The 7,605-nt window shown below is 42.9% G+C and overlaps 1 pseudogene; it reads left to right on the forward strand.

Moving 5' to 3' along the window:
• Nucleotides 1–2,234: 2,234 nt before the first annotated feature.
• On the forward strand, nt 2,235–3,132 carry LOC101595854 (annotated as a pseudogene).
• Nucleotides 3,133–7,605: the final 4,473 nt, after the last annotated feature.

Below are 7,605 nucleotides of genomic sequence, written 5' to 3' on the forward strand. Positions count from 1 at the left end.
TCCTGAAGTGTGCTGTGGCTTTTGACATTTAGGCTTGTGCTTCTCTCTCTCTCTCTGCTTGGGCCTGTGAAGGCAGGCCAGCTTCTTCTGCCATTATGGAACTTCCCCTGGATCTGTAAGCTTCAATAAATATCCCTTCCTCCATAACTGTGCCTGGTCTGGAAGTTCATCTCAGCGAACCTGAATCTGTCTGCTACAGTGGTGCACTTCTTTAATCCTAGCACTCAGGAGGCAAGGGTAGGAGGAGTGCTATGAGTTCGAAACCACCCTGAGAGTACATAGTGAATTCCAGGTCAGCCTGGGCTAGAATAAAACCCCGCCTCAATAAAAAAATAATCAAAACTAGTTGAAGAAGGCATTGAAAACTATTATCATACTATCTCAATTTGTAAAGATATAAAATGAGGTTAAAAAATACATGCAAAGAAGAAATTGGGATGAGCAAGTGGAATAAAGGAAAAAGGAAAACAATGACTATACATTGTTAAAATGAGAAATAAGAAAGAGTCTTGCAGGCTTGAAGAACAGAGAGCAGCGTCTCTATGGGTTTGCATTTATGAAGCAGTTTATGAGTCCTGCAGGATGCTGTCAGGAACATGAAACAGCTATATTTTCTGAGTACAAAACAACTACACAACTTCCATGTTGGAAATAGCACATCAGACCAGTTCAAGTTTTACATTACATTGACAGAAAATTAATAATTTTCCAAAAACCATTAACTTTATTTGAAATCTCTTTTTCCCCCCTCTGCCAAAAGCTCTACATCCAAATTGCCAAATAAAATTGTCAAGTCTCCTGAATATTGGGGATGGGATTTCAGTTAAGGACAATATTCAAATCAAAGAGCAGCATGAAATACTGCTCACATAACACTCAGCCTGTCTTCACAACTGAACTTTAGCACAAACCTTATGTATCAACTTCTGAGTGCATAAATCTGTGTATATATATAGGGTCTACCTAAAACTACATAGTGAATTCCAGGTCAGCCTGAGCTAGAGTGAGACCCTACCTCAAAAAAAAAACAAAAACAAAAACATACATATTGGATCCACAGATATCAATTTCAAAAGGGATAAAGGAGGGGTCACTCAGAGAAAAAGATTGAAAAAATATAAAAAAAGCAGTAAGAAAAAGGCAAAAACAGAAAAAGGAAAAAAATGACACATTGAGATAACTAAAAATATTTTTTAATTAATTATTTATTTATTTGAGAACGACAGACACAGAGAGAAAGACAGATAGAGGGAGAGAGAGAGAATGGGCGCGCCAGGGCTTCCAGCCTCTGCAAATGAACTCCAGATGCATGCGCCCCCTTGTGCATCTGGCTAACGTGGGACCTGGGGAACCGAGCCTCGAACTGGGGTCCTTAGGCTTCACAGGCAAGCGCTTAACCACTAAGCCATCTCTCCAGCTCTAAAAATATTTTTAAATGAAAGGTGAAGAGGAAAAGGTAGAATGAGGAACGTTGACTTTCTTGGAACTTTTTTGAGATTTTATTTTGTATCTGTGCATGTGTGTTTGTACACTCACACATGTGTACATGTGCATGCACACACAAGAGCCTCTTGCTGCCACAAATAAACACCAGGTACCTGTGCCACTTTCTGTGTCTGAATTACGTGAACCAGGGCTGGCAGGATTTGCAAGAAAGCACCTTTAACTGCTGAGCCATCTTCCTAGTCCCCATTTTTGAGATTTTAATTTGTCTTGGGTTTTATAGAGACAAGGTCTTCCTATGTATCCCAGGCGGGCTTCAAATATGATTGTCTGCTTACAAGCCTGGCCACAAACTGTGTTTTCCAAGTGTTACCAAGATCTCCAGACTGAGAAACTGAATGTCCTTCTCACATCCTACTCACTTAGGGTCCATGTTTGAGAATCAGTCCAACACAAAATTTGGAAATGCTAATTTTTAAGCAACTGCTTAAAGCTCTTTGTGTTTATTCAAGGGCTCAGTTCAGAAATAAAAGTTACTCCAGGTGGCAGTGGGTGCTTGCAGGGTGGCCTGACTCCAGGAGGAGGCCCTGCCTGCACTGGACCCCAGCTGGGAGCCATTGGCGCTGACCAAGCTGGGCTGTGAATGGATGAGGCCTCCTTCCCTCCCTATGCCTTCAATTCATTTGGGGGCTCAAAGGAGCAGAGCAGAAGCTTGGACCAGGTGTCAGGGGGGGCGGGGGGGGGCAGCAGGTATGAGGCTTGCAGATGCAGGTGCATGCAGTGCCTAGGCCATGGATGCCCTAGAGGAAGAGAGCTTCTCTGTCCTTCTCCTCTGCCTCTGATGCAGAATCTGATGCTGTGGTTGAATGTTTAGAGGACACCATGGATGATGATTTCCAGTTACTGTAGAGAAACTTCATGGACAAGTATAGCAGCAGTTTGAAGACACAGAAGAAAGTAAACTCACCTACACACCCATCTTTAGTGAGTACACTTCCCTGGTAGAGAAGTGTATGGAGGAGCAGCTACTGGTGCCAATGACTGGATTCAACATGGCAGCCTTCACCACATCACAGCAGCACCATAAAGATGAAGTGGCTGGTGACACATTTGACATGCTGCTCACTGTAAGGTTTGGGAGTGACCAAGACCACGCCAACCACTCTGAGGCAAAGATGAAAGCTTTTATTCAGGAAAAGCTGGAACTGCCAGGGTTGACTCACAAGAGAGGAGCACAGCCAACTTGAGTTTTCAGGTAGTGCACTTTATAGGGTTTTCCAGTTAGGGGAAGGGTTAGGGTTAGGGAAAGAAAAGTTCCTTTAGGGGAAATCATTACATTATAATAGGTAGGCTGAAAACCAGAGTGACTAACGAGATAAGGGGGCAGAAAATCCATGACCTGGGGCATTGTTAGGCATGGAGGGGGTAAGGACTGAGTGGTTTCTTGAGGAACATGGATAATCCACTTCCTTATGTCTCTGCCACCATTCTGCTGTCCTTGGTGTCTCCATCTTGGGAGCCCATCCCAACCTAACACTCACATTCATGGACTTTCTGGCTTTTAAGGAAACGTTTCTGGACTACAGAGTAGAAAAGGAAAGCTGTGGGCTAGATTTCAGCAGAGGCCTGGTAGTGACTTCCCTGTGCAAGTCTTCAATAGCAGCTTCCCAAAACAACCCGCAGAACTAGGTTTCACCTCCAGACAACAGAGAAGATCATTCTGGTGTCACCAGCCAGCAGGCTGAGAGACATGAGTTCATGACAGCTTAAGATATCTTTTTGGAAAGAACAACTGTGTCACAGCCCTTTACTCACTTGAAGTATGGATGGGTCACCAACACCAGGACTACCCTCCTAGTCCTTTTCTCCTGAAACACCTTGTATTCAGTCACCTTAACTCCCAGTGCAGGCTCCTCTCCCAGGGCTTTTGAGTAAGACTCCTTTGGAGCAGGCCCATGGTGGCCATTTCAGCCAAGGGCCCTTCCCCAGTGAACATGCTGATAAGTCAACACAGACAACTCACCATCATGAGCCCTTTATCACAGCAGTTTTTGTATAATGCTTTTTGTGCACCACAGATCTTTTGCACGTGGGTCGGTTGGTTTCAGGCCTCAGCCTCAATCCGGTTTTTGTTTGGAAGTATTTATCTAGGATGTTACTAGAACCAGCCTCCTGTCCTGATTTGGGAACCTCCTGTGATCACAGCTTGGCTTGCCTGTAGGAATGAACTGAGAGACGTCTGCCACCTGAAAGTTGCTTGTGGAAGCAACGTCCCAGCGTTCTACTTGCAGTCCTTCCAACCCTGTGTTCTGCTGGTCCTCGTGGACCCTACTGTTTCTAGAAGTCTCTTCTAAGCTTTATTTTCAAAAAAAAAAAAAAAAAACACTATCTTTATAGGTGGAAACTCAGGCTAACCTAGTGGATGTGATTACCCACTCAAAGATCAAAGGATTATATGCTGTGTGCTTATTACTTGCTAGTGCTGTGAGTGCAAAAAATGCTTTCTACATTGGTGTTCCCCACTTCCCAGGAACCAGTGAAAACTGACTTTATTGCTAGGAATAGACCAAAATCTTGTTATAGCATGTTAAGTGTGTCTCGGCATGTCTGCTAAAAATCCTTCCTGATTAAACCAGTGTGCTAGGTTTTCTGTGGGATTTGGCGGGGCTCTGCACGTTCTTCGTCCTGCCAGACTCTCCCCTGCCCAGACAGGGCTCCTCCGACAGACTCAGCTCCGGCACGCCGTGCACAGCTTTGCAGTCACCTGTCAGCTTTGGCAGACAGTTAGCAACAGAAAAATGTGTGTGTCACATCTCAATAAAGAAGCAAAACAACGGTTCAGTTCCTCATGTATACCTCTGATTTCAACCCCTGTAGTAAATATAAGAGTCTGTGCTGACTTTCATGTGACCTCTGATTTTCAAGGGTGAGTTATAAGCTAAAGTGTGTGTTTTTCTGTAGTAATGTGTCACTTAACTACTTTGGTAACATGAGTAAAATTGGAGGTGTTTTGCAAAAACAAACAACAAAAAAAAGATAGTTACTCCATAGGAATTTTAAAATTAGAAAAGGTAGCAACTCATTGATTGCTCTTTAACTGTTTTTTTAAAAATCAGCTTGGGGGTGGAGAGAGGGCCCAGCAGTTAAGGTATTTGCCTGCAAAGTTTGCCTGACCGCCCAGGTTCAATTGCTCAGTACCCATGTAAAGTCAGATGCACGAAGTGGCACATACATCTGGAGTTCATTTTCAGTGGCTCGAGGCCCTGGCATACCCATTCTCATTCTTTCCCTCTATTTTTCTCTGCTTGCAAATAAATAATGTGTCCAAAAAACCCATCAGCTTGTGCTGTGGTTTGAATATGAAATATCCCCCACAGACCCCTGTGTTGAACACTTGGTCCCCAGATTGTGCTGCTGCAGCCTCTACCTCCCTTCTCCTTCAAGTTACTTCTTTTTTTAAAAATTTTTTGTTCAGTTTTATTTATTTATTTGGGAGTGACAGAGAGAGAGAGAGGCAGAGGGAGAGAGAGAATGGGTGCTCCAGGGCCTCCAGCCACTGCAAACGAACTCCAGAAGCACGCACCCCTTTGTGCACCTGGCTAACGTGGGTCCTGGGGAATCAAGCCTTGAACCGGGGTCCGCAGGCTTCACAGGCAAGCGCTTAACCGCTAAACCATCTCTCCAGCCCCTTCAAGTTACTTCTTGTTATATATTTGTCATCATAGCAACAAGAAATGTAACTAATATAGCTTGTGACCTCAGGAACTCACTGCAACCTTAGAGTAAGCAAGGGTTTCTTAGAAAAGAGACATACAGCACAAGTCACAAGAGAAAATAATTGACCAGTTGAACTTCATCAAAATTGAAATTAAGCCACGCAGGGTGGCAAATGCCTTTAATCCCGGTACTTAGGAGTGACAGGTGGGAGGATTGCTGTGAGTTCAAAGCCAGTATGGAATTTCAGAGTAAGTTCTAGGTCAGCCGGGGATAAAGTGAAACTCTACTTTGAAAAAAAATAATTAAGTTTTCAACCTGGGGGTGGAGGTACAGGCCTATAGTCTCAAAACCCACTAGGAAGGCTGAGGCAGGAGGTTTGACAGTTTGAGAATGTGATGGTTCCATGATGTTCTCAACTCTCTCAGCCAAGAAGCAGAAAAACCTCTTGTGCAGGTTTATGAGGGCATTTCCAGGAAGGCTTGATGGAGGGAGGAAGACCTTCCCCCAAGGGTGGGCAGCCCTCCCTGTGATGGAATATATGTAAAGAATATTCCAGAAAACACAATGCCTTTTGCTTTATTCATCACAGTCCAAAAGGGAAATGACATAAAGATCTACTTGTGTATAGCTCTACATACTGCAGTGTGCACATGCAGAAACACAGCCCTGTTCAAAAGCATGCAGAACAAAAGAAGACAAGCACAATAGAGTACACATCACAGGATTCAACTTTTTCTTAGAAAAGGCTAAACTAAGCTCTAGACGACAGAATGCATAAAGACTTGGGGGTTTGGGGAGGTGTATTAGGATTGATTGAAAAGAGGCACAAGGAGACTTTCAGGGATGATAGGAAAGCTCTGTAGTAGTGGGTATATGTGTGTATACATATGTTAAATTCATAGATGCACATAATGGATGTACTTTACTTTATGTAATATACACTGCTATAAACTTATTTTAAAAATCAGTCTACAAAGCCGGGCATGGTGGTGCATGCCTTCAATCCCAGCACTCAGGAGGCAGAGGTAGGAGGATCGCCATGAGTTTGAGGTCACCCTGAGACTACATAGTGAATTCCAGGTCAGCCTGGGCCAGAGTGAGACCCTACCTCAAAAAACCAAAAAAAAAAAAAAAATCATTCTACAACAAGTAATAGTTCTAAAAAATAGAAATATGAAACTCTCCTAGAATTGGTATATTTTAATATATAGAATTCTCAATTATTCCCAATATATAAAAATATATTTGGGGGATTGAAGAGATTGCTCAGTGGGTAAGGTGCTTGCCTGCAAAACCTAATGACCTGAGTTTGATTCCCCACTACTCATGTAAAGCCAGATGCACATGCATCTGGAACTTACTTGCAACAGTCTGGTGGCACAGGCCTTTAATCCCAAGACTCAGAAGGCTGAGGTAGTAGGATTGCTGTGAGTTTAAGACCAGCTTGAGAATACATAGTGAATTCCAAGTCAGCCTGGTCTAGAACAAGACTCTACCTTGAAAAACCAAAAATAAATAAATAAAATAATGTGTGTTCTTTGTTTTGTGGTGCTGAGGATTAAATAAATACCTTGCGCATATTAGATAAATATTCTGTCACTTTGAAGTATATCCTCAGACTTAAAAATATGTTCTTAAGGGGCTGGAGGGATGGCTTAGAGGTTAAGGTGTTTGCCGGCAAAGCCAAAGGACATACATTGTATTCCCCAGGACCCATGTTAGCCAATGCACAAGGGGGTGCACACCTCTGGAGTTTGTTTTCAGTGGCTGGAAGCCCTGGCACACTTGTTCTCGCTCTCTCTCTCTCGCTTGCTCTCTCCATTTCTGTCAAATAAATGAAAATAAAATATTTTTTAAAAATATGCTCTGAATCTTTAAATAATTTTACATTTCCTATCCATTGCTTCCAAACTATTATGTTTAGTAAGTATGAATGGTTTAAGAGTAAATAAATAAAAGTAAAATGTTGCAATTTACTGTGAGAGTAAGCCTTAACTTCATTTATTCAAGAATCATGAAGGGTTGCAGCTGGAAAGATGGCTCAGCAGTTAAAGGCACTTGCTAACAAAGCTTGCCAGCCTAGATTCAATTTCCCAGTACCCACATAAAGCTTCACCTACAAAGTTCAGTTCATTTGCAGTGGAAGTAGGCCCTGCCACGCTCATTCTCTCTCTCACCGTCTTTTTCTCACTCTCTCCCTTTCTCCCTACCTCTATCCCCTCCTCTTTCCTTCTCTCTCAGATAATTTTTTTAAAGTTATTCTAGGTTGATGAGATGTTTTTGCAATGAAGGTGGATGTGAAACTAAAGACTTGGAAGGAAGTGTGGCCCTCTGAAGAGGGAGCCTCCTTCCCACCTCTAGAGCCAAGCTAATGGGAAGTGGAGCCTGTGAGGAGAAATGACTACAAGTCCAAAGAAACTGGAGAAATCAAGGATTATATGTAGT

Source organism: Jaculus jaculus, chromosome 2 (assembly GCF_020740685.1).
Source record: "Jaculus jaculus isolate mJacJac1 chromosome 2, mJacJac1.mat.Y.cur, whole genome shotgun sequence".
Taxonomy (NCBI): Eukaryota; Metazoa; Chordata; class Mammalia; order Rodentia; family Dipodidae; genus Jaculus; species Jaculus jaculus.